The 27,608-nt window shown below is 38.2% G+C and overlaps 2 protein-coding genes across 2 annotated transcripts in view; both read right to left on the minus strand.

The window, feature by feature from the left end:
• Positions 1–27,608, minus strand: part of Nca (neurocalcin homolog) — a 392,453-nt gene that overhangs the window by 186,603 nt on the left and 178,242 nt on the right. The window lies entirely within an intron of this gene.
• The window catches only part of LOC135845532 (neuronal calcium sensor 2), a 383,834-nt gene that overhangs the window by 178,281 nt on the left and 177,945 nt on the right, over positions 1–27,608 (minus strand). Inside the window, exon 4 of the mRNA XM_065364141.1 lies at positions 25,892–25,970. The gene's annotated coding sequence lies outside the window, so the exon portion shown is untranslated. The remainder of the gene's footprint in view (positions 1–25,891; positions 25,971–27,608) is intronic.

The raw sequence follows: 27,608 nt of genomic DNA on the forward strand, positions 1-27,608 counted from the left end.
TCATTAGAATGAGGATTTTGAAAGTTTCTTACTAGTCGTGGAGCCCGCATAAGGATCTATTGCACCCCCCTGTCGATCATCCGGGACACCTTTTTTCTTAAAGGGACTCCTCAGGAACATTTCTAGCCTTTATGCTCAAAAAAAGTAGCCCTACTTACAAAATGACGGCCATTTATTTTCTAAACCGTTCAGAGGTAGATCGAAAGATCAGACACAAATTCATCACCTGTCAAATTTTCAAGTGCTAAAGTGATTTTTTCGATTTTTGGTGAATTTTTGAAAATTGAATTTAGGCCAAAAATGAGGGAAAAATCAAAATTTCACCAAATTGGCCAAGAAAGCTGAAATTTGGGATATACCCTATTTTCGACATGCCAAGTCGATTGGAAACTGCTTTAAACCGTTTTGAGCAGTTCTGGAGCCTCCTGCAGATTTTTGAAACTCGAAATCCCCAAAAAATGTCATCAAATTGAGTTAGAAAGCCGAAATTTACTCTACAAATAATGTCTTTTGGAGCCTCCAGCAACTTTTTGAAAATTACTGGAGCCTCCAGTAGATTTTTGAAACCTGAGATTTCCACAAAATTTCATCAAAAGCATTTGGAAAGCCAAAATACATTTTGAGAACTTATTTAATAAATTATGAAGTGAATTTTCAAGTCATTCTGGAGGCTCCAGTAAATTTTTGAAACTGTAAATTTTTACAAAACTTTATCAAATGTTGTTGGAAATCCGAAATTCATTCTGTAAACTAATTTCAATACGCTATGATAGTGAACTGCAGGTTGATTTCAAGTTACTTTGGAGCCTTATCTAGGGAATTTTAGGAAATTACTGGAGCCTCCAGTAGATTTTTGAAAATTGAAATTTCTATAAAACTTCAACAAATTGAGTTAAAAAACCGACTGCCTGCCCGTGGGTTCAATTCATTTTGGAGTCTCCAGCGACTTTTTGAAAATTCTTTGAGCCCCCAGTAAATTTTTGAAACTTGAAATTTCCCAAAATTTCATCAAACGGAGATGAAAAGCCGGAATTTACTCTGCACTCCAATTTTAACACCCTCTGAAGACGACTTCAGGTGGTTTCAAGTCATTTTGGAGCCTCCAGCGACTTTTTGAACATAACTGGAGTCTTTACCAGATTTTTGAAACTTGAAATTCCCACAAAATTTCATCAAATTGAGTTGGAAAGCCAAAATTTACTCTATAACTAATGTCTTTTGAAGCCTCCAGCAACTTTTTGAAAATTACTGGAGCCTCCAGTAGATTTTTGAAACCTGAGATTTCCACAAAATTTCATCAAAAGCATTTGGCAAGCCAAAATACATTTTGTGAACTCATTTTAATAAATTATGAAGTCGACAGCAGGTGGATTTCAGGTCATTCTGGAGCCTCCAGTAAATTTTTAAAACTGTAAATTTTCACGAAACATCAAATGTTGTTGAAAAGCCGAAATTCATTCGGTAAAAAAATTTAATACGCTATGAAGTCAACTGTAGGTAGATTTCAGTTTATTTTGGAGTCTCCAGCGACTTTTTGAAAATTACTGGAGCCACCAGTAAATTTTTGAAACTGAAAATTTCCCAGAATTTCATTAAACGGAGATGGAAAGCCGAAATTTACTCTGCACTCCAATTTTAACACCCTCTGAAGACGACTTCTGGTGGGTTCAAGTCATTTTGGAGCCTCCAGCGACTTTTTGAAAATTACTGGAGTCTTTACCAGATATCAAAATGGAGTTATGCATTATGATTTCAATGGTTTTGAAGCTCCCAGGTACTTTTTGGAAATTTAAATTTTCCAAAAAACGCTATACAACCGTTCAAAAAGTCACTGGAGGCTCCAAAACGACTTGAAATCCACCAGCAGTCGACTTTACAGCGTTTTGAAATTAGTTTACAGAATGAATTTCGACTCTCCATCTCAGTTTGACGAAATTTTGGAGAAATTTAAAGTTTCAAAAATTTGCTGGAGGCTCCAGGAATTTTCAAAAAAGTCGCTGGAGGCTCCAAAACGACTTGAAATTCACCTGCAGTATTTCGTAGCGTATTGAAATTAGTTTTCAGAATAAATTTCAGCTTTACAACTCCAATTTGATGAAATTTCGTAGGAATTTCGAGTTTAAAAAATCTGCTGGAGGCTCCAGAACTTCTCAAAACGTTCTAAAACAGTTTCCAATCGATTTGGCATGTCGAAAATAGGGTATATCCCAAATTTCAGCTTTCTTGGTCAATTTGGTGAAATTTTGATTTTCCCCTCATTTTTGGCCTGAATTTGATTTTCAAAAATTCACCAAAAATCGAAAAAATCACTTTAGCACTTGAAAATTTGCCAGGTGATAAATTTTTGCCTGATCTTTCGATCTACCTCTGAACGGTTTGAAAAATTTCGTGCCATTCTCAATTCTCATGTTGTAACGCAAAATCTGCGATTTCCGGCTGACCTGTCAATCAAAATGGCCGCCAATTTGTAAGTAGGGCCACTTTTTTTTTGAGTACAAGAGCTATAAATGTTCCTAGGACTACCCCTTTGAGAAAAAAGGTGTCCCGGAGGATCGACAGGAATCTTTTTTCAAAAATTTCGTAACGTCAAAGTATCATTTCTCTCCCCTGCTCCATTTTTTAAAGCCATTTTTACCACAAGAAATCGATTTTTTTTCAAAATCTAAATAGACGAAATTTTACCATCCTCAGTGTAAAGTTAATCCTACCCTAAACTCATTTTTGAAAATTTTCGACTTGTCTGGTTCTTTCCTTGTGGTCTTGAGATGTAATCAATTTGTGAAAAAATAATCATCTAGTAAAACAAACAAATTAACTCACTCATTTTTCTTCATTTGCTTTCAGGAGAAAATTCAGTACTCACCTGCAACAAAAGAAACAAAATAAAATTAGGATAAAGTTTATTATGCAAGGAAAAGTTTAAACAAATCATTGATAGACCACCATCAAAATAATATGTAAGTATTTGCAATTCAAAACGTCCTTTCAGGATCCAGTAATTTTTTCTTTTTCTTTCTTTCTTTTTTTTTTTTTTTTTTAAAAAGGTTGGGCAAAAAATTAAAATTTGAGCTGAATCAACACAGATTGACCCAATGTACATATTTTCGCTAGAAACTTCGCCATTTTCGATAAGAAAATCCCTTCAATTTTCAATTGGCCAAAAATCGAAAAACCAGTTCAGGTAGTTGTAATTTTTTACGCTGTTGGCCAAATTTCAACTCTCGTCGAGATTGGCATTCAGACACTTCCGAGTAGATAATTATCGTTCCACGAGGTACATACAAATCGATTCGAATCAAGTGCTCGAAACAAGGTGGATTTTAGTAACTCAACGAGTCGAGTCTAGTCGATGAAGACGCGATGAGCAAAAAACAACAAAATCTCATTAGGTACCTGCAGGAGTGCAGGGTTTCGAGTACTCGTACATTTATGTTGTAGTATACCTAACTCTCGACTCTCGAACAATTTAAAGACGAGAGAAGTACACGAGTTATACGAGTATTCGACATCCGTGTACTATTTTCTATCGTTGGGTTGGCTCGAGAGAGTTTCGAGTGCTGCTCGAATACTTATTGGAATACCGATAGCATTAGGTCAATTGTCGGAAACCTATCGGCAAGAAACTCGTGTCTATCGATTGCGGGGGTAGGTACTTTTAAAGTGATACCTATAGCTACCTACCCTTTTTTTTTACCCCTATTCTATTAGCATATCTGTGGATAGTACGTGATAGCAGCAGTCGCAGAGTCTTACACTCGTTACGTACGGTTTATCCGTGTCCGTATATATTTTACGTTCTCGCAGCGAGCAGAAGAGTAAAAAGGGAAAAAACGAGAGAAAAAACTTCTTTCGACTCGGCTTCACCGATGCTACCTAATTTGCGATGGTATTCCGTCACACAAGTGTACGAGAGAATACGAGAGTACCAGTTAGCTTACCTTACCTTACCTACTTCTCTATCTAGCAAGGCAAAAAAAAAAAGTCCGCAGATACCAGAATCAGAAATACGTGCACACTGCACAGCTCGTAGTTCTCTCCGACGTTACGTTAAGAGCACCCTCGCCTTTACCACCGCAACTGCGTCATGTTCGAGCTAAAAAAGCCAAAACCTTTGACTTATTTATACGCGTAACGAAAATTAATGATATGCTGTATCCCATCATCCGCATATCTATACCCTCGTTGACGCGTAAATTCTATTCTTAAACAGGCGAATGCAGGCAACAGGGCTGGATTTTTTTCTTTCCTTCTAGCTTTACGTATATTCTAAAATACACATACGAAAATCGCTGATGCTTTCAGAAACGAAAAAAACACGAATATTTCGTGTAGCTACATGCTGAAAACAGACGTATACCCAGCACTTGCCCCGGATCTGAAAGCTTCCTACAGTATGTTTCGTAAGTTCTGCCAGAAATGTATGTGATTTTCGAAGGAACCTCCTCCCTTCCCTCTCCTAAACAGCAGTCGCTTTAGATATTTTTGGTGTGAAAACATGATTCCTGTGACTGTATTTTGACAAACGAACAGTTCTCGTGAAAAAAAGTCTCATTTTATGGTAATTTTGAAAAAAAGGATTTTTTGGCAATTCTGCGAAAAAGTAGCATTTTTTGTTAACAAGTTTGACAAAAAAATGAGAATTTTTTCAACACCACAAACCACAATTAATATACATTTTTGCCCCCCCCCCAAAAAAAACATAATTTTATAGCATTTTTGAACAGAAAAAAAACTAAACATTTTTTTTTTGGCAATTTCAGCAAAACACCGTTGTTTTTGGTAATTAGGGGAGGGGGAGGGGAGGTAATCAGGATGATAATTTTCACAAAAGGGTGGTATTTTATAGTATTTTCAGCAAACAAAAAGATTTGTAAGGTTACCAATTTTTGCAAAAAGCAGAAATCTTGAACATGTTTAGCTGGAAAGCACAATTTTTTGATAAGGTATTCAGAGTGTCCACTCATTTCTGGTACCCGTGTGGGAACGGGTAAGAATATTCCCACGGTAGTCTCTGCTTGTTGTAAAAGGCAACTAAAAGAGAACTGAGTAAGTCTGTCACCTACTCAGTCCATAGCTCACAATACAATACAAATTATAAACCATTAAGAAGCAATAGTTATTTGGTGCTACATATATGTATATCACAAACAGCACAGACATGGACTTCTCATGGCTAGAGGGTAAATCATCGACCTTTTAGTTATAGTTAACCTAGTTATAGTTAACCTAGACGGCTACTCATACGCTAAATTATCCCACTGGTTATGTCGCCAACTCTGTGGATTTCAAATTAGAAACAAACGCATCTGCGCATGTCTCAGGAAATGTGTGTGTGTGTGTGTGTGTATTTTGTTGTCAGTGGATTAGTGGAGCAAGTGGGGGTGCTGGTGGTGTTTCCGTTTACTGTTCACAAGCATCAATTCCTGAGACATGCGCAGATGCATTTGTTTCCACCATGAACTCATTTATTTACTTGGGTTCACTTGTGGAGGATGCTGATGGAGGACCAGCCAAAGAAATCAGAAAAAGGATAGCTCTTGGAAAAGCAGCAATGTCTCGGCTGAGAAAAGTCACCACCAACCAGAAACTCTCCATCAAAAAGGGAAAAGACTAATCAGGACGCTAGTTTTTCCAGTTTTCTTATATGGAGCAGAGACCTGGACATTGACGCAAGATGATTGAAGAAGAATTGATGCTTTTGAAATGTGGGTATGGCGCAGGATGTTGAAGATACCATACACAGCGCACAGAACAAATGCATCAATTGTGGAACAACTGCAAGAACCAACCAGGATAAATAAAATATGTGAAACCAGGATAATGAGTTATTTTGGACACATAGCCAGAAGAGGACGGGAAAACATTGAAAAAGGAATTCTCTTTGGCAATGCCCCCCCAGCACATGCCCCTGCCCCGCATAAAAGCCTTGTGGCACGTTGAGGAGGTGAGGGTGTGCCACAATGTTGTGCTCCTAATATTAATAAAATAAAATTTCTTTTGCAAAAAAAAAAGGTCCCTGGAACACGAGGGAGAGGACGATCTCCAACAAGGTCGACTGATACAGTCTGGAAAATAGTTGGTTCAGTTGCGAATGTGGCCACGCTAGCTCAAGACAGAGAGGAGTGGTGGTCATTGTTGGGGGCGCACTAGTTGCTTGCAACTATGATTTTGATGATGAGGAGTCATCTGGGTAACTAAAAGGTTGATGGGATAAATAGCCCCACTGAAGGCAATGGGAAACCACAGTGGAATCAATTAGCAAGAAACTCCTGATAACAAGTGCGATAAATACAAATGGCCCTGAGTTCTGGCACCCCCTTACATGGGTCAGGGGTGCTGAGAATATGCAGGATGAATTCAATGGGAAAGCTGACTATTGTGGAAAAGGAGATGAAGAGGCTGAACTTGATGACGCTGGGCCCAGAGATAGAACCAATTACAATCGATGCTACATCAATTATCAGGTATAATCGATTAATCAGCCAATTAATCAACAACCAAAATAAACACAGCAAAGCATGACATCATGTGGAACGATCAGTACCTTGACCCATTGCAACTTGACCATTGGCCAATGGAAAAGCCTGAAATATTAGTACAATACAGGTAACACTAAGATCTGATTAATTGGCTGATTAATCGATGCTGTCCAATTATTTTAATCAGACCCAAATAATCTATTATAATCAGTAATCGTTCCATCTCTGGCTGGGCCACAGTGAGACTCACTGGAAGACATGCAGAGAATTCAGATCTTGGGAGGGAAATCTAGTTTTCTCCTCAGGGGCTGGCAGACACACTGGCGTAGCTGTAATAGTTGATGGAAAATATGCAGATAATGTTGTTGGGACAAGGACAATAAGAGATCGAATTGCTGTAGTAAGAATAGATGCAGTTCTGGCCCCACTAACTGTTATACAGGTTTACACTCCAACAAGTCAGTCAACGGATGAAGAAATTGAAGAATTCCACAAGGACTTGGAGTAGATGTTAGTCAACGTACCTAGACTTGATGTGAAACTGGTAATGGGTGATTTCAATGCTAAAGTCAGAAAACCTGATACCTCCAATGGGTTCTATGGCTATGTTGGCTGCCACAGATTTGGTGCAAGGAATGAGAGGAGTGAAAAATTGTTACAATTTTGCACTGAACAAGAAATGGTCATTTCAAATACGTTCTTTCAGCACCATGATCAACAACTGTACACATGGAAGTCTGGTGATGGTGTCAAAAACCAAATAGATTACATCCTAGTACAGAAGAGGTGGAAGTCAGTGATACCACAATCCAAGACTGATCCTAGAGCAGATGTAGCATAGGATCACCAATTGCTGGTGACTTTGTTTAAACTGAGTCTTCACGGTGAGAACAACCAAACAACCAAACAAACAAACAAAGAACAACCAACCAAACACCCACTTGCCCAATTGAATGAACAAACAAACAAACAAAAAACAAACAAACAAACAATTGAGCAAACAACCAAAGGAATGAGCAAACAAACAATCAAATGAACGAACAAACAAACATGTATGTAGGAAATTATCACTTTTAGTGTTTTGCATTATTATGATGAAAGAAAAATGTAGTGTTTTTTTTTGTAAATGTGATCTTTCTTTCGTCATAAGAACAAACAAACAAACAAACAAACAAACAAACAAACAAATAAACGAATTAGTATATATTGTACAATAAGATGTGTCCCCCAATGTGCAATTGTGTGAGCGAGGAGGGCATCCTGCAAGAGCAAACATCAAATAAGACCTGCACCTAACAGTTCAACACCATTTACATATAAGGACATACATAGTGATCTGTTCAGGTAGGCTTCTCTGCCTTTCATACAATTTCTCTGAATGCAGCTATGTGTATTCAAGGCTCTGTACTTGCTACAATTTTCCTCCAGTTTTATTATTCTGTGTTCTATGAGCTTCAATGTTTCTTCCAACATCCATGGTTGACATTTTCTCAGTTCTTCCTTCTTATTCTTGATCACCAAATCGCGTTTCTTTTGGATTTCTGCCTTCATATTTTCCCATAAGGTATTTGGGTACTCTTCATCCTGTGTGATCAATATTTATTCAGGCAGCAAGTCTTTTCCTTTCTTGGTCAGTAAGGTGTATGCGATTTTTCTTTCTTGGTTGCTGACCACAACGCCTTTTTGTCTTTTCATCTCAAAAATTCCTTTTTTTTTGCAAATTGCAAATTGCAAAATTTTTCAACATTTTTATTAAAAATATAGGATTTTTTGACGATTTTGGCAAAAAATACATTTTTTATTGCAACTGTGATTATTTTAGAAAAAGTGAAATTTTTGGGTATAATTTTGTTAAAAAATACTTGCAACCCTGAATGGACGTTTATCAACTATGTGCATATATTTCGTAAATTCGCCATTAATGTCATAATTGTGGCCAGAAGTAGGTACATACGAAAAAAAACCTCATATCAAAAAATAGAAAAGCAAAACAGCCGTATCGCAAAATGATTATATAAATTAAAGACCAAGTATTTCACAACCGTACACGAGTATTTTCGAATAACTCCAAGCTGAATATGACGCTGACGCCTAATTGAATTCTTGGCTAAATTGGTATAATTCGCGAGCGCGGCGCTCGCGACTCGCGGACTCGCACAACTCGTAATTGTATTAAAAAATTGTTCAAATACTCCGAGAGTGCGCCAGGCAAAAGGCATGAGGCAAGGCAGCTCGCGAATGTCTCTCGTTCACGGTCAAATGAGCTCCGCAATTCGCGTTCATTAAAACTAGAATTAATGTGAAGCATACGTACGAATAGTATAATATCGCATCGTCGCCGCATCAAAATGCGAATACGAATAGTACGAATGGTTACGACTTAGAAAGATGGCATATTGTTAACATTTCCGTTGGCAACGGTTTAGCGAACCGATGTTATATAAAAAAAAAGAAGAAAAATATTCATCGTAATTATGTGATAAACGAGCTTTAAAAAAATAACACGCTCTTATTAAACGTGGTTATATTGTATTTTTAGAAATAATTATCGAATGTACGAGTACGAGTAGGAAGGTACTCGTAAATGCGGAAATCAATGTCGTTTTCTCGTTTGTCGTGCTTTTTTCACGTATTTATTTCCTCGCGACCGAAAAAAATTACCCATCGTTGATGGAAGACCTACCACAAAATATGTTACAATGTGTGTTTCAGAAACCCTGCACAGTGCACAGTGCCAATTTGTTTTCCATTAAATGCGAACCAACGTGATGAAATGAGTTCAACGATTCGCATTTTTGTTGCGACGATGATTACGATTTTGTTGCCAGAAGGAGAAAATTTATCTCGTATTTTGTCCTCGGAGGTGGTACGAGGGTTGCAAATTTATTCCAAGTATCGAATGATTAATTTTTTTCGCCAGAAAAATTAAGAAGTTGAAATTTTGCTCGAAATTTTATCACAATGTCGGTCTATCGTTTCAATTCAAGAGTGATCCAAATTCCTGGTACGAGTTACTTGAGACCTCAACCACCCTCACTACCTCCTTTTCGTCAGGATTTATTGGCCGAAACTGATGACAACAGAGGTGCTCCATTTTCGCAACTTTGGGAACCCCTGAATCGGTTTTGCAATTTTATCTCAAAATTCAAAAATTTAATGGTGGTTTCGGGACCGGGAAATGGTCCACAATTGTATTTTTGAAAGAAAACAAATTTCATGTGCTCGAATTTGGGTGGTTTCGAATGTCAACATCTCCACCCCCCCCCCCAAGAGAAGCCAAAAATTTTTGAAAAAATTTCACCGGACTAGAATCATGTCTCCTTCATATTATATTTTGAGTAAAAATTCAAAAGTCGTTGAAGTATGATTTTTCCCGAAAAAAAAGTTTTTTTGCCATTGTGAGCCAGGAGGTGGGATGGGGTGGGAAATTTTTTTCTGTCTACAACATTTCTTCCGAAAGTACACAACAATGTTTCTTCAAAATTTCAAAAATCCGAGGACAGAGACATTTCAGGGTCATTCCATGTCAACTAAACCAAAAAAAGTCGATTTTGAAAGTCATGTCTCCCGATTTCGGTCAATTTTTTTTACAGTACCCACAGAGTAGGTAATAACCCCGCAACTTGTTTGGTCCCAGCCCCCTCAGGTGGCGGGTGGGGGGGCTTCCATTATTTTCACATTGTCTCGAGGTACTCAACTTCAGCAGCCGATTCCTCCAAAACTATGATACTTTGATCAAAACTTATTTCACAGTTCGAAAGGGCATTGCATTTAGAACTTTTTAAGCATTTTGAAATTTTAAAAAGTTGAAAGTTGAACTTTCAAATTGAAAGTTCAAATTTCAAAATGGCGCTGTTAGTGGGAGCTATCATTTAAAATTTTGAAAAAATGTCCATAGATGTACCTTTTGATGTCTTTTCGAAATATTCGAGTTTCGAGATGGGATCTCTTGATGAAGGGGGAGCACCCCCACCCCCAATTTTGGGCAAAACTTTCGAAAGAAAATCAGGAGCATGTGATACATCGAATTCTATGTTTTTGGTGAAGCTGAAAACGAATATGACGTCAGGTTTTTGATAAGACCCCATCCACGGCCCCCAGCACCTCCCCAAATGGGGTAAAAGTTCAAAAAAGTGTTTTGTTCGTGCGACTAACATGGATTAGCATGTTTCTGATGACGATGAACACGAATATGAAGTCAGATTTTTGATTGGATCATATCTACGGCCCCCAACAATTTTTTTTGACTTTTACCTATTGGGGGAGGTACTGGGGGCCCTGGTTGAGGTCAATTTAAAAAACTATCGCTATAAATCCGTGTTCAGCGATGCCAAAAACCTAATAAAGCATAATGTTGGACGATTTTTTCAATTTTTAGAAAATTGGAGGGGGTGATGGGGGCGTTGGAGGGGTCGAATCGAAAAAATGAATCGATATTCGCGCTCGGAGCCCTCAAAAATGTAGAAAACGATAGGTCACACAATACTCGCATTTTTTTGCATTTTGACCAACATTTTGGGGCCCCTACCCCCCTCCCCCACCCCTGATTTAGCAAATACCATCAAAAACGTTTTCATGGTTGGGTCATTCCACCGCAACTCAACCAACGTTTTTGAGTCATGTCCTTCGATTTCACTGTAAGAAACCCGCAATGGCCGCAATCAGTTTAGTCCCAGCCCCAAGGGGGCGAGTGGGGGGCTCCAATTGTTTTCACATTGTTTCGAGGCGCTGTAAGTGGGAGCTACGATTTGAAATTCTGAAAAAATTCCCATAGATAAACCTTCTGATGCTTTTTCGAAATATTCAATTTTCGAGGTGGGATCTCTTAATGGAAGGGAGCACCCCTCCCCCAAATTTGGGCAAAACTTTCAAAAAAACTCAGGGGCATGTGATATATCGAATTCTATGGTTTTGGTGACGCTGAACACGAATATGACGTCAGATTTTTGATAGGACCCCATCCATGGCCCCAGCACCTCCCCAAAGGGGGTAAATATTCAAAAAAGTGTTTTGTACGTGCGACACATGGAACAGTGTGTTTTTGGTGACGCTGAACACGACGTCAGATTTTTGATTGGATCCCATCCACGGCCCCCAACAATTTTTTGGATTTTTACCTATTGGGGGAGGTTCTAGGGGTCATGAGTGAGGTCGATTTAAAAAAATATGGCTATATTCGTGTTCAGCGATAACGAAAACATACTATTTCATGTGTCACACGAATGTAACCATTTTGGGGGGGTAACCCCCTTTGGGGAGGTGCAGGGGGCCGTGAACGGGTCTAATCAAAAATATGACGTCATATTCGTGTTCAGCGTCACCAAAAACATACTATAACATGCGTCGCACGAACAAAACCCTTTTTTGAACTTTTATCCCCTTTGGGTAGGTGCTGGGGGCCGTGGATGGGGTCCTATCAAAAAGCTGACATTATATTCGTTTTCAGCGTCACCAAAAACATAGAATTCGATATATCACATGCCCTGATATTTTCTTTCGAAAGTTTCACCCAAAATTGGGGTAGGGGGTGCTCCCCCTTCAATCAAGAGATCCCATCTCGAAACTTGAATATTTCGAAAAAGCATCAAAAGGTACATCTATGGAATTTTTTTCAAAATTTTAAATGGTACCTCCTACTTACAGCACCATTTTGAAATTTGAACTTGAAATTTGAAAGTTCAACCTTCAGCTTTTGAAAATTTTAAAATGCTTAAAAAGTTCTAAATGCAATGTCCTTTCGAACTGTGAAATCAGTTTTGATCAAAGTATCATAGCTTTGGAGGAATGGGCTGCTGAAGTTGAGTACCTCGAGACAATGTGAGAATAATGGAAGCCCCCCACCCGCCACCCGAGGGGGCTGGGACCAAACTGATTGCGGGGTTCTTACTTGCTGGGTGGGTACATGTTGTAAAAAAAATTTGAGCGAAATCAAAAGAAGACATGACTCAAAAACGTTGGTTGAGTTGACATGGAATGACCCATCACCTACTTTACCTGGAAACACTCATTTGCGAATAGGCCAAAAAAAAAGGGGGAAAAAGAAAAATTTTATTAAATTGACTTGAAGAAGTCAAATTTGACACATGGCCTATTTTCGACCAGCCAAATCCATTGGGAACCGTTTCAAACCGCTTCGAGCAGGTCTGGAGCCTCCAGCAGATTTTTGAAACTCGAAATTTCCAGAAAATGTCATCAAATTATGCAGAGTGTATTTCGGCCTCCATTTGATTAAATTATGTAGAAATTTAAAATTTGAAAAATGTACTGTAGGCTCCAGCAATTTCCAAAAAGTTGCTGGAGGCTCCAAAACGACTTGAAATTCACCTGCAGTCGACTTCATAAGTTCATAGCGTATTGAAATGTGAATTTTGGCTTTATAACTCCATATTTGATGAAATTTTGTGGAGATTTCAAGTTTCAAAAATCTACTGGAGGCTCCAAGAATTTTCAAAAATTCGCTGATGGCTCCAAAATGACTTAAAGCCAACAGCAGTCGACTTATTAGCGTGTTTAAGTTGGACTTCAGCGTGAATTTCGGATTTCCAACTTCATTTGATGTGAACTTTTGAGAGAATTTCAAGTTTCAGAACACTGCTGGAGGCTCCAGAACTGCTCAAAACAGTTTGAAATCGTTTCCAATCGATTTGGCAGGTCGAAAATATGGCATACCCCAAATTTCAGCTTTCTGGACCAATTTGGTAAAATTTTCATTTTTTTTTCTCATTTTTGAACTTATTAAATTAATTGATTTTAAAAAATTCACCAAAAATTAAATAATGCACTTTTTGGTTCTTCAAATTTCGAGTCGTGATGAATTTTTGCATACTCTTTCGATGTAGCTTTCTTCAGTTCAAAAAATTTTGTATGAGTCCTAAATTGAAAAGCAAAATCTGCGATTTCAGCTGACCTGTCAATCAAAACAACCGACACTTTGTTGGTAAGAACTTTTTTTCGTTGTCAAGTTTGCTTTAAAATGTTCCTCCAGATCTTCAAGTTCCGTTCCATTTATAAATTTTGTCCAATCTGCGATAATTTGAAAGTACCAGAGCACAAAAACCTCAAAATCTCGTCATATTTTGCATTTTTCAATTTTTCAGAAATTCAAGCGCTTTCAATTTTGAGTTTAGCTTCCAGGCAAAATCGTCTGCGCGTTCGTTTCTTTCATTCGACGATTCCAATTTCGAATTTAATTCAATTCTTCAACGTACCTACCTGCTAAATCCTTCGTCGATAGTTTTTTTGGAACCTATCTCGTTACCGCTGAACTTCGCAGCTTAATTTAAAATACCTTTACAATATTCGCTACGGATCGGGCGAGGACGACGGTGCAAAGTGAACTAAAAAGATTTCGAAACCGTTCTATTTACCTAGCCGGTTTTAAATTAGCATTATTCCAATAAAAGTACCAAGATAAACGAACCGAACCGTTTTGATAAAGTTTCACGCCAGAAATTTGGCGCCTTTTTAACGACTCGAGCGAGGTCTTAATTAAAAAAATAAAAAAAAAAAAAGGTAAAAAGAGAAGATCGACCTAGTTATATCACGGTTTTTCAAAATGAAAAATAAATTAAAATTTGTTTATTTCGTTAATCCTAGAATTTATGTAAACGAGCTGATTGGTTTTGCTTTTACCAAAGCCATAGCAGAAGAAAAAAAAGAAGGTGAGCGTGAAATGAGTTTTTTTTTTTTTTTTTCGTAACAGAGATGATGAGGATGAAGAGAAAGATCATGTTGTATTTCCCCCCCCCTCTTTCTTTCTCTCGTCGAGCTAACTCGTAAAAAGCTCGAACAACTTTTTACCCTTTTTTTTTTACGTAGGTAGGTACAGCATGGGCTTTATTTTTTTTTTATTTTTCCAAAATAGAAATTCGATTGTATCGTGGACTAGTTTGTAGTAAGACGGGTAAAAAATGGTTAAAGAAATTGCAAACGTTTTGTTATACTCGCTGTGTAACTTTTTAAAGCGCGTCTAGTTTTTCGAATCGTTATTTAGAATAGTTATAATTTTTTTCCCTCGATCGCATCGAATGAAAGTTCTCGTTTGGGTGAGTTAACGAGACGTATAGTGTATAACGAAATTGTATAAAGAAGGGGGATGGGTCGCGAGGAAAATGACGAGTTTTTCTCTTTTAGTTTGATAGCTCGTATAATAACGATGGCGAATGTTAACAATCAAGGAAGAGCTACACAGTAGATGGCGAAGGACGAGAAGGGTTATTCGTAATTTTAGCGAATACTCGTAACGATTCGATTGGTTTTGCGGGGGATTATCGAATGGTCGAGTGGTATTGTTATAAATAAATGATACTTTGATCTCGGTCATTATAGCGGAACAGGGTGAAATTTAGCACGATGACCGAGCGCAGAGCGCTCAACGTTCAACGTTGGCGTATATTTTTGTTTCGGCTTTCAAGCTAATTGGTCTGCAAAATGGTGGAATCGTTGTGTTCGCAGCTCTAGACTGTTCGTTCGTTACTGTAAAACGAGAATCCCAATCAAAAGTACTCGTATAACCCTTTAAGACCTACGGTAGGAAATTTTAATTGCTAATGACGAATTTTTCATCGACTTCGCAACCTTCGTTCGCGAGAGGCTGTTGGAGTGTAGATTTTAACGAAGCTTTTCGATAATTATTCTCATCTTGGCCTAGTTATCCGATGCACGATGCGATGGGTGGGGAGGGCGAGGGGGAGGGGGTTTCCCAAGTAGTCCCAAGTTTCCTTAGAAGAAGGCATATTATACTGTGAAACGAAATCTTGATACGGCGCCTTATAGTAGTACCTACCCCTTGATCCTTTACCCGTCTGTTTTTCTCGTCGAGAAGTTACTATAACAAACGAGATGAAAATGCTGGCAATCTTTTATGTTTTCGTTCTCTGTGGAATAGATTTTTTTTTGTTCTTCTCGCGTTTTACGTAGTATTTGGTACGTGAGTCGTTTTATGGTTGTTTTCATTTTTCTTATTTTTTTTTTTTTTACTCCTATCTTGAGAAGAGATGTTGCTACAAGTCGGGTGTGGTGGGCGTGAACGTCTTCGTCAAATTGTACATAAACAGCGATAGCGTAGGAGTAGGACTATATTCCGGATAAGGCCAATGAGTCGGACGAATATTCTCACTCGAAATGTCATCTGCTGGGATGAAGTTTATTTGCGAGGCGAGAAATCTCGTCTTTGTTATCTTCGTATAGGCAGTTGCGTCGTAAAAAAGTACCTTGTTTCGACGATGACTCGAACAGTTTGCTGAGGAAAATTCGAGTATTTGGGCGTCACTTTTAATGGGTAGAATGTTGCATATTTTTATTCAAGGGAGGAATTTGCTTCGTTTGAAATTTACACGATATGAGAATTTGTTGTGCTTGAGTATTGCTCAGAAATTTCTGGTTGTTTGTCAACATGTCCGAAAAGTAGATATTAATTTTTGCCTCGTGATGTCTGAAATAAAGAAGAAAGGAAGTGGAACAATCGAATCTGGAAATTACATCGTTATCTACAACGGAGTCGACAAGAAAACTAGAGCTGCAGGCGAAGTGATGTTACACATACATAATAAACACCGCGAAAATATCGACTCATACAACATATGGCATGAAAGAATTGTATCAGCAAGGATGAGATTGAAAAAAGACTTTCTTACAGTAATCGGAGTATATGCACCTGAAGAGGGAAGAGAGGAGCGAAGGAAAGAGTTCTACAAGCAACTACAAAGGACAGTACAAGCAGTAAATCCAGAAGATAAATTGATAATAGCAGGAGACTTGAATGCTCAGGTAGGAGATGAGCGTGTAAACACAGTAACTGGTATGTATGGAACAGAAGAAATGAATACAAATGGGAAGAGACTGATAGACTTTTGCACTATCAATGGACTAAGAATCATGAATACATTCTACCAACACAAAAAAGATCATAAGATGACATGGAGCAATACAAGAGGACAAAGCTCAGGGATCGACCATTTTATAGCCAATGAAAACACCGCAAAGAAATTCTTGGATGTAAGAACAAACAAAGGTCTAGAAATAGGCACCGACCATCATTTTGTTCAAGGAGTAATGAGAATGGAAACAACAAGAATACCAGCCAGGAAAAATGAAAAGAAAATCAACACAAGAGCCTTGGATGACCCAATCAACCAATGGCTGTACCAAAGAAGGATGAACATCATAAGTGAAGAGATACCAAAAAGCCAGGACATAGAAGAAGAATGAAGTCCCTCGGTGGCGTAGTAGGTAGAGCCGCGGACCTCCGTTCAAGAGGTACCCGGTTCAAACCCAGCTACAGAGGCAAGCTTGTGCGTGTAATTAAAAAATCGTTCGTGCAATTATCAACATTACACGCCAAGTACCGGGGGACTACCAGTTTAGCCGAGCTAACAGATAATGCACGCCATCTGTTAGCAGAATCAAAAAGCTGAAACTGGTTCGAGCGTCTATAGAGGTCAACACTGAGGAGCTCAGGGTCTCTAAACTACCCGGCTAGCTCCAAGGTGCTTGTGTAGATGTCACTAGAAAGCAACGGGAAACTACTAGTGGAAGCTCGAAACAACGTCGATTCCCCAGAATAATCGCAGTGGCAATAGGCATTCGCCTCACCCTGTAAGGGTACCACAAAAATGCGATTTCCAATGTCCTGTAAAGGACAAGGAACCACGACGACGACGAGAAGAAGAATGGAAAAATATCAAATCCATTGTGACAAAAGCGGCAAAAGAAAGCTTACAAGGGAGCTACCCAAGGTCTGACACGCGGATCGAAAAAAATTTTTCACAGGCGGATAGAGCATCAAAAAATATGTTATGAGCCAAAATTTTAGTTGCTGAAGTTGACAGGGGGAGAAACCACGGGCGTTTGAATATCGAAAAATCACAAAAATACGCAAAAATATGCTGAAAAAAGTATAAAAATTGAAATCATTCGGCACCCTGTTCGCTTCAGCAGCTAATTTTTTGGCCACGATCTACCATCGATATATGACGACTTATGGTGGACAAGTCACCGCGATCTGCGTGTCAGACCTTGGGGGTGAATTTTCCCCCACCCCCTAATTTTGGGCGAAATTTTCGAAAGGAAATCTGGGGCATGTGATATATCAAATTGTATGTTTTTGGTGACGCTGAATACGAATATGGCGTCAGATTTTTGATTGGACCCCATCCACGGCCCCCAGCCCCTCCCCAAAGGGGGTAAAAGTTCGAAAAAGTGTTTTGTTCGTGCGACACATGAAATAGTATGTTTTCTGTGACGCTGAATACGAATATGATGTCAGATTTTTTATTGGACCCATTCACGGCCCCCAGCACCTCCCCAAAGGGGATAAAGTACCTCTTAAACAAGTAAAAATATCATCCCTCGGGTATCACAAACGAATCCAGGCGGCTTGTCCACCCTTGGACATCATATATCGACGACGATGGTTCATGGTAAAAAAAAATAGCTGCAAAGCAAATAGGGTGGCGAGATATTTTGATTTTACATTTTTTAAATTCTTTTTAATAAGTGAAAAATTTATCCTCAAGGTGTTACATACGGATCGCAGCGACCTGTCCAAACAAAAATCTGACGCTCGCGCTATATTTGTATTCAGCGTCACAGAAAACATACTATTTCATGTGTCGCACGAACAAAACACTTTTTCGAACTTTTACCCCCTTTGGGGAGGGGCTGGGGGCCGTGGATGGGGTCCAATCAAAAATCTGACGCCATATTCGTATTCAGCGTCACCAAAAACATACAATTTGATATATCACATGCCCCAGATTTCCTTTCGAAAATTTCGCCCAAAATTAGGGGGTGGGGAAAATTCACCCCCAAGGTCTGACACGCAGATCGCGGTGACTTGTCCACCATAAGTCGTCATATATCGATGGTAGATCGTGGCCAAAAAATTAGCTGCTGAAGCGAACAGGGTGCCGAATGATTTCAATTTTTATACTTTTTTCAGCATATTTTTGCGTATTTTTGTGATTTTTCGATATTCAAACGCCCGTGGTTTCTCCCCCTGTCAACTTCAGCAACTAAAATTTTGGCTCATAACATATTTTTTGATGCTCTATCCGTCTGTGAAAAATTTTTTTCGATCCGCGTGTCAGACCTTGGGTAGCTCCCTTGTTAGGAATGGTTCCTTGCAGAATTGGGGCAAAGCGAATAAAGAATTGGGACAGAGAAATCCAAGAACTCATTCAAAAGAAAAGACAGGCATTTAGAAAATTCATGAGCACAAAAAGTGAGGTTGATGGTGAAGAATATCGAAAGCAGTTGGCAAAAGTCAAGAGAAAGTCTAGAAAATTGCAGAGAGAGAGAGCCAGGAAAATTTCATCACATTCCTGGAGCATGACACACACAAGTTATGGCCAAAGGAGTATAAGATTATACGGAGAATTGACACAAATTTTAACGAAAGAGTAGGTTTGCCAAAAATTAAAATCAATGATGCAAAGGAATATTTTGAGGAACTCTGAAGTGATGAAAATGCACAAGATACAACAATGGAAGATGAAATTGGAGAAACAGAAGACAGAATTTCATTTAAAGAGTTACAAGAAGCTTTGAAAACCGCAAAAAATGCAAAAGCTCCAGGAGAAGATGGAATACCAACAGAATTGAACAAATACACAAGTGGTGAATTTAAAAGAAGGCTGCTGGAATTCCTAAATACGATGCACCAAGAAGAAAAGGTACCTGAAGAATTCAAAACAGCAATTGTAATACCACTGTTCAAGAAAGGCGGTATGCCAAACTTGAAAAACTACCGAAGAATAAGTCTACTCAACACCTGCTACAAGATACATGCAAAAATACTGGTAAAAACAACTGGCAGATCATGCAGAAGAAAAGTTGCCAGAAAGTCAAAACGGATTTAGAAAGGGAAGATCATGCACTGACGCAAGTTATACAGTAAAACTACTGATGGAAAAAAGGATCGAATACAACCTAGAAACACGCATGTGCTTTATAGACCTGGAAAAAGCATATGATAGGGTCAATAGAAAAAAACTGTTTGAAGTCCTAAAAGATGAAGAAATAACATAAAATGTGAAAGGTAATAAATAGCATATATGAGAACACTAGAATAAGAGTACAAATCGGAAATACATATACTTACTCTCAGAACAAGCAGAAATAAACAGAGGAGTTTGCCAGGGATGCCCACTGTCATGTGTTTTATTCAACATGTACAATTGTACATGGATCACATGGTAAAAGAATGCCAAAATTGCCAAAAAAAAAGGTTCCATTTATTGTCGAAATGTTTGTGCCAGATCTTTGTAAAAATGTCGGAAGTTTTGCTTGAATTGTCCAACAGTGGGCCCCTCCCTCGCCCCTCCCAAAAAAAATGCCAAAAAAGATCTCACAATCTCCTATTAAAAATTCTCGGGAAGTCTCAACTTATGTTAAATTTGTCAAAAAGGGCATGGTTTTCGCCGAAATCGTGGAAAGACTTGATTATTATTTTTAAAAAAAGGTCACAGAATTACCAAAATTATAAGAATCACATTGAAAAATCATCATTTTTGCTAAAGTTGCCCAATAGTCCTATTTTTTTTGCCAAAATTGTCAAAAAAGGGTCCCGTTTGGCGTTCATAGTTGAAATTTTTGAAAAAATTTTGAATTTTGTCAAAATGCCTCATAATGGCCAAAACGGTTTCATTTATTGTCAAAATTTTTAAAAAAGGCCCTTTTACGAGTACGTCAAATCTGTTGTAATGTTCTAATTTTTACCAAAATTCTCCAGCAGTCCTACTATCTTAAAATTACCCCATTGTTTTGCCAAAATTTTCAAAAAAGTCTTTTTTTGGGTAAATTTGTAAAAAAGTTTTATGTTTTGTCATATTTGCCCAAGTTTTTTTTCCCAAATGTGTCAAAAAGGGTCCTATACCTCTACATTTATTGACAAAATTCGCAAAAAAGTATCAATTTTGGCCAAGACTGTCGAAAAGGTCCAGTTTTTTAATTGTAACTTTATTTCTAAATAAATGAGGAGCGATATTCCAAAACGCCCTTAGTGCATTTTTTTCGAATTGCGTTTTTAAAAATAAAAAGTGTTCCAAAACGCACTTTGTCCATTTTTATTGATTTTTTTTTAGCGGTACCTGATGGATGAAGTGTATAGCTACACTCCTAACATCATAAATCCACCCAAATAAAGTTTTAAACCCGCCTAAATAGCCAATTTACCAGACTAAAAATTAATTTTTTTAAATGGACATAGGGCGTTTTGGAATATCGCTCCTCAAATGTATATACCCTAATTATAAGTTTAACTTTATATAGAGCCCCTAGCCTAAGTTGCTGTAAATGGCTCTTAATAAAGAAATAAAAATAAACGTGAACGCCTGTTTCTCGCTAATTGATTAATTTTGAAAAAATTTCCTGCCAGAAATCCTGCTTAGTATGTCCTGCTCTCTTCAGTCGTGTGCATATTTTTAAGGAGCAATGACTTTAAAATTTGACGTTATTTTCAATACCAAACGTGTTCATCTTGATGACGATGAATGACGTCTCATTCGATGCATTTAAATTTGCTCGATTCGGCTCCATTTCGCTTCTTGTAGGTAAGTTTTGCTCCCGCGAGAGTAGATATTACGTGATGGAAAATAATACCCGAGTTTGTAGGTAGAATTACGCCCACGTTACTGTGTTCGGTATATACGTATTACGTACGTAGCTACGATGAGGGCCATCTCTCTATGCAGGAGGGTGTGAGGGGGGTGTGTGCGAAATCACATTCAAAACCCTTTTTAGAATCACCTTGTAGTGTACGTACAGTCTGGTGTAAAATTATCGCAGCTAGCCGAAAAAAAAGGGCATAAAAATAAAAATACCTTCGTAAAATAAAATTTTAGTATCTAAAAATTGGAAAATTAAATTCGTTTCGCCGAACACAGGTCGAATAAAAACTGCTTACTCGCTGGAAATGAGTTGCGATTTTGTGTAATCAACGAAATGGAGTTATTGTTAGACGAGCTGCTGCTTTCGTTTCTCTCTCTCACTCTCTGTGGCCATCCCTTTGCTTTGCCCGACAGTCGACACCCTGCGTTTGTTTTTCACTGCTTTTCACGCACTAACCTCGAGCCATGCTCGTATCTGTATGTACGAGTAATTTTTGTAATGAACTTTCACTCGTCGAACACCTCACCTGAACCGCCAGTCTTGGCGTATCCCTTCGGGCGTAATTTCAATTCAAACTGGGCCAATGTTATTGTAACAATGGCTGCGTATAGTACGAGTATACCATACCATCGTGTCGTAATACTATTATTAATTATTTCCAATGTACATATATTATAAATATATATATTTCGTGTGTACCTTATAGCCAAAACATGTACATGTACGTATGATATACTCGTATAGCTGTGGATCTGATTCGTTTGCAAACTGTATACTAAACATACATAACGTCTATACTTACATATTTATGCCGAATGAATAATAACGCTAAGTTGATGAAGAGCTTCGAATATGGAGCTTCTCATTGTGTATTTTCAATGAAATATTCCATAAAGTAGATACCATCAGTGTATGTTGATTTGATTGGAAAACTTTGCACGTTTGTTTGTGTTGCATCAGGTCAATTAGATGTGTAGACGAGTTACTCCTACTACAAAGTATCACTTTACGGTGCATACTTCTTCAATCGCATCATCACGTCTTTCATCACATATATTTATGATATTCGCGACCAGGAAACTTTAATGATGGGATTTGCGAAACCATAATATGGGAAGCGAAAGCCTCAGTATTTTATTCAAAAATTCGTGTGACCTTGTATAATTTAGTAGATTTCCAAAGATGCTGTTTTCAAATTTCAGCTCACTTCTTTTCTGATACGAGCCCCCTGAGCCTCCAGAACCCCCTAAGCCTCAAAATTAACCCGTAAGAGCCTTTCAGGATAAGATAGGGAGATCCGCATGTTCTCCAATTTTGACAAAACTCATCGAAAATGTTGGTTTTGATGTGAATTTGAGTAGACCCCCCCCCCCATTTTGGTCGAGTTTCGTCAAAATTGGAGAAAATTCCAATTTCGCCATCTTATCCTGAAAGGCTCTTTATAAAATTTTGAGCTCCCACCTATTACTGAAGAGATTTTACAGAGCACTGAAATTGACTCTCACCTTGACTCTCTGTCTAGAACAATTCTTTGTGCTACCTCCAAAGATCAAAAAGCAATCTCTAAAATCAGCATAACAAATTCTAATCTTCCTTTTCCTATTGTTCGACTCATCCTCGAAACAAATTGCCTGAGAAGGCAATGGCAAAGAACAAGAGACTATTCCTTGAAAAATCGCTTGAATCATCTAACCCATAATGTACAGAAAAGATTGGAAGAATATCAACATGTCAACTACCAAAAATATCTTAAGAGCCTATCGCACAGTTCTTCTTTATGGAATCATACTAGAAGTCTTCTCAACAAATCAACGATATTACCTCCACTAACTCTTAATAACAAATCGGCGACTACAAACCATCAAAAATGTGAATTATTTGCTGATTTTTACGAAGATATTTTCTGCAATAGAAATACAGACACTCTTGATATTTCGACTGAACGCAGCAATCATTGTCTTCGCAAAATGCTTCGTCAAACCTCAGTTGAAGAAATTTGCTATATCATTCAAAAAATCAAAATCTTGAAATCACCAGGCTCGGATAACATCAGTAATATTATGCTTAAAAACCTTCCAACAAATATCCTAACTAGCTTCACAACACTTTTTAATTCTTGCCTTCGAATTGGTTACTTCCCTAACGCCTGGAAAATTGCCAAAGTAATTGTGCTATCCAAAAAAGAATCTCCTTCTTCCTACTTCTTCGTCTCCAAATGATTACAGACCTATCAATCTTCTCTCTTCTCTATCCAAAATCCTTGAAAAAATCATTTGTAGACGTCTTTTTGACTTTCTGAAAAAGGAACAGATTTTGCCATCTTTTCAGTATGGTTTTTGTGATAAAATGAGCACAGTTCATCACTTGCATCAAATGGTACAACTTATTAACAATGGCTACAAAAAGAAGCAATTCACAACTGCAGCTTTTGTAGACATCAAAAAGGCTTTCGACTCTGTATGGCATTGCAGTTTAATTCACAAATTAGTTACAATTGAAACACCCACCTTTCTATGTAAAATCATTTCTTCCTTCCTTCAAAATAGGAAATTTTATGTTCAAATCGACGATGAAAGCTTTTCGCTTTGAGAAATCAGCCAACTTGTATCGCAAGGAACTGTATTGAGTCCAACATAATTCATCTTATACTGCTATGATATTCCTAAACCAGCTGATAATGAAATATATGTGTTTACTCCGCCAAAATAATGATCTTCTAATTGCTTGTAATCAACTTCAAGCTGGTATCAATGAATTGGAACCATGGTTTGAATGCTGGACACTTAAACTAAATCCTCTTAAAAGTGAAATAAAAATCTTCACACTTCTCAAAATCTCACTGACTCCAGAAATCTTAATCGATAACACTGTGGTACCATGGAATACATCAACAGTTAAATATCTCGGCGTACACTTGGACCAGAAACTATCTCTCAAAATCATATCATTCTCAAATCACATGATGCCTACCTCAAACTACGTAAACTTTTACCCCTTATTGAATCATCATTCCAGATTGTCTACATCTGTAGTCTACTTCTTTACAAAAGTCTCATCCATAGCTCATTCACATAAATGTAGTGCCAATATGGATAACAGCTTCAAAAACTAACAAACATAAGCTACAAATTATACAAAACAAAGTTCTGCGAATTATCACAAACTCACCATGGTTCCTCTGAAACAATCAGTTACATAATGAACTGCAAATAGAATCAATCGACGCCTTCTCTGAAAGACTTACTGAAAAATACCTATTGACGCTGGAATCGATTGATGACTTCAAATTCCTACTTGGCAAAAATCTTATGAATCGTCTTAAAACACATAAAAATCCTCCAGATCTTTTTTGATGCAATAAAATACGTAATAATTCTTTCAAATCGTTATATTCGTAAGTTTTTATAAACTTTTTTGCCCACCCTCTCAAGTATCGCGTTATTATTGTATAAAAATTTGAGCATTTCGTGTGTAGTGTTAGACGCTGAGCCGAATAAATACATACTTTTCTCTCTCTCCAATTTTGGCAAAACTCACCGAAAATGTTGGTTTTGATGTGAAAACATCCTAAAGAAATATTGAGTCGACCCTCCCCCCTTCCCATTTTGGGTGAGTTTCATCAAAATTGGAGAAAATACCAACACTACGCCATCTTATCCTGATAGGCTCTTTCTAAAATAAAACTGAAAATTTTGTATGACTTATGGCTTTTTTTTAGGTTTCTGGAGATGCTGCACATCGAAAATTGTGAAGGAAAAATCATGAATATTATAGTTACAATGTGTAGGAGGGCTTTATACGAAAAGTGCCTCATTTTAGTGATACGAGCGACAAAATAAAAAATGCGTAAGAGAAGTTGCCGATGTATTTAGTGAAGGGGAGAGTTCAAGTAAACGACGAACAAAATACCCAGGATGGTTTTCCAAATTGACCCCCAAAATTTTTTTATTTTTGACGAATTCCATCCCTGATTACAAATTTGCCTCATCATGCAGACTCGGCCTGTAAGCCCGCATCTAATTCAAACTTTTGTACAATTTTAGCGAATTTCAAGCTGGCTAACCATCTCATTCGAACAGACGGACAAAATAAGACACCGACGAAAAGGAAAAATTCCGCACAGCATAAGCTGAATACCAAACACCCAGTGCTGTAATTAATAAACCCAGCTTCGTTCGAAGACAAGATACACACGCAAGTACAATATAAGAAAGAACACCCGCACGTACACTAAAGAACTCCTTTCCTGGTCTAATTAGGCCGACTAACAATAAGTAATTTGTCCACCTTGCACGTAGTAGGTACTACGTAAAAATAGCGAACTCGTAACGATACGAGTTTAATACTCGAATACGAATCAGGCTCAGGGCTCAGGGCTGAGGTGAGAGAGAGCTTTCGTCTCGTGTCTCACTCACATACAAGTACCTAACTGTCTACGAAAATGGGCGAGCTTCGTTCAGCTTATACAGTACGAGTACGTCGAGTGAAGCTGCGATGAGACATTGATTAATGAGATATCAGGCTAATGAACGCGTCCGTATCGCGATTAGATCGTGTTCCGGCATCGTCGTCGGCTGCAGCGAATTCATCAATATCTGAGCTCGAGCTAGCTGGCGTTTCGACCAAGTCTCTATATGAGATATGCCTTGATACATTGGCTCGATTAAAATTCTAGCTAAAGAGATTCCTCGACTACCTATACGACGACGAGCTCGCGTATTACCGCATCAGTTTAATAAACCATAGCGTTAAAAACATCGCGGTGGCGTCTTGTTAAGCTTCATTAATTCTACAGTACTTACTTTTTTTTTTATCCTGCCGCATTAACATGTTGACACTGCAAGCTAATCGACCCATTCGTGTTGCAAGTTCTTCGGTAGTCTGAAACCAGAGGAAAAAACGAGCTATTAATCGCCTATTGAATACATTTTACGCGACAATTTTTTTTCTATGACGGAAATTTTCGATAGGGGTGCCAAAATTGATCATTTTCAACCCACAATCTCAAAACTTCCTATACTGAGGCTTTCATAGGAGAAATAACAAATTATGGAATCGCCAATTTTCCATCATGATGGCAAATCTCCAATAGGTTACAAATTATTCTTCCATCTTCGCCATCACAGCAGCTGACCCCTCCTGTAGCTAACTTTTTGAACATAATATGTACTCCAGTACTACTCCCATTGCTCGCAGCCTATATGATTGTATAGGAATGTATTGTATGTAGATATATTATAAAAGGCCTTTTTCATTCCGCCATTAGGCCTTAGCTGCGGTACGGTACGACGACCGACAGCTATAATGGCGCAGGTAGAAGAGACGGGATGGGATGGGCTGGTATGGTATGGGATGAGATGGGATATAAAGTAAGGCATGCAACGTAGCGCCATCCTGTTCGCTCCAAATAAACATTATCGCTTTTAAAAACGTTCTGCACCGATGCGATAACCCATTGTGTACAATTTCGCATCGTCTTTATACTTTTTCGTTCATTTTGGTAAATTTATATTGCGTTTGAAAGCTGTCAAGTAAAATCCGGCGGCTTTTTATTCACTTAAAACGTCGCGTCGCGTCAGTATAACTACGGCCGCGATACACCGACACGTCGTATCGTATACTTATACGACGAGTATAAGCGCTATTTATCGCGAATATAAATATACACCGAGTAGACGGGCGACGTACCCCCTCACACCGTCTCACCTCCACCCCCTGCGGCGCTCCACGCCTAAAAATGTCTCCGAGTTTTTCCAACTTTTTCCACCGATATTAACGGCGAAAAGATATGCTAAAGTAGATTTAATATGAAAGTTTTTTCCAACAATAAGCACAATATGCTGTGTATTTGCCTCGCCCATTCGCTCTATCGTGTATCTTTCTGCACTCTTTTCTCAATCTCTAGCTGCCTTCACTACAGAGTGAAGGTATTAGGGCGAGTGTGTATGTGTTTTCATTCACACGGTGTTTTTTAGGCTATAAAACAATGGACAGTTAACGCGATCGTTGGGATATTCTTGTCAAATAACCCTTTCAGGACATCGAATTTTTTTACAAGATTTACCAAGAAGATGAAAGGATCATCGTACTGGGTCATTCCACATGTCAAAACGGTCTAATTTTGGGCCAAAATGTCTCCCAAAGAAGGGCTTGGGGCCTGGAATTTTGAAAAATATTCATCTTCATTGAACTTTGACCCAGTGAGCTGTTCAGCCCATCTGGGAAACTGTAGAAGAATTGCTAGCCGATTTGTCATCAAGTTTTTTCTTCGGTCTTCCTCTGCTCCTCCTGCCAGGGACCATTCGTCAGGCATTCTATCAAGGTGCCTTTGTCATTTCTTTCTGTAATCTTTGACCCGTCCAATGATTGGATCTGTTCCTAGCTCCTTCAGGATGTCTTCATTCCTTTTCCTATCATGTCTTGTATATCCTGCTGTGGCTCGCATGAATCTCATTTCCACTGTGGTTACTCTGCTTTTTACATCCTTTCTCATCGGCCATGCTTCGCTTCCATACAGCA

The sequence above is a fragment of the Planococcus citri genome, chromosome 4 (genome assembly GCF_950023065.1).
Source record: "Planococcus citri chromosome 4, ihPlaCitr1.1, whole genome shotgun sequence".
NCBI classification, from domain to species: Eukaryota; Metazoa; Arthropoda; class Insecta; order Hemiptera; family Pseudococcidae; genus Planococcus; species Planococcus citri.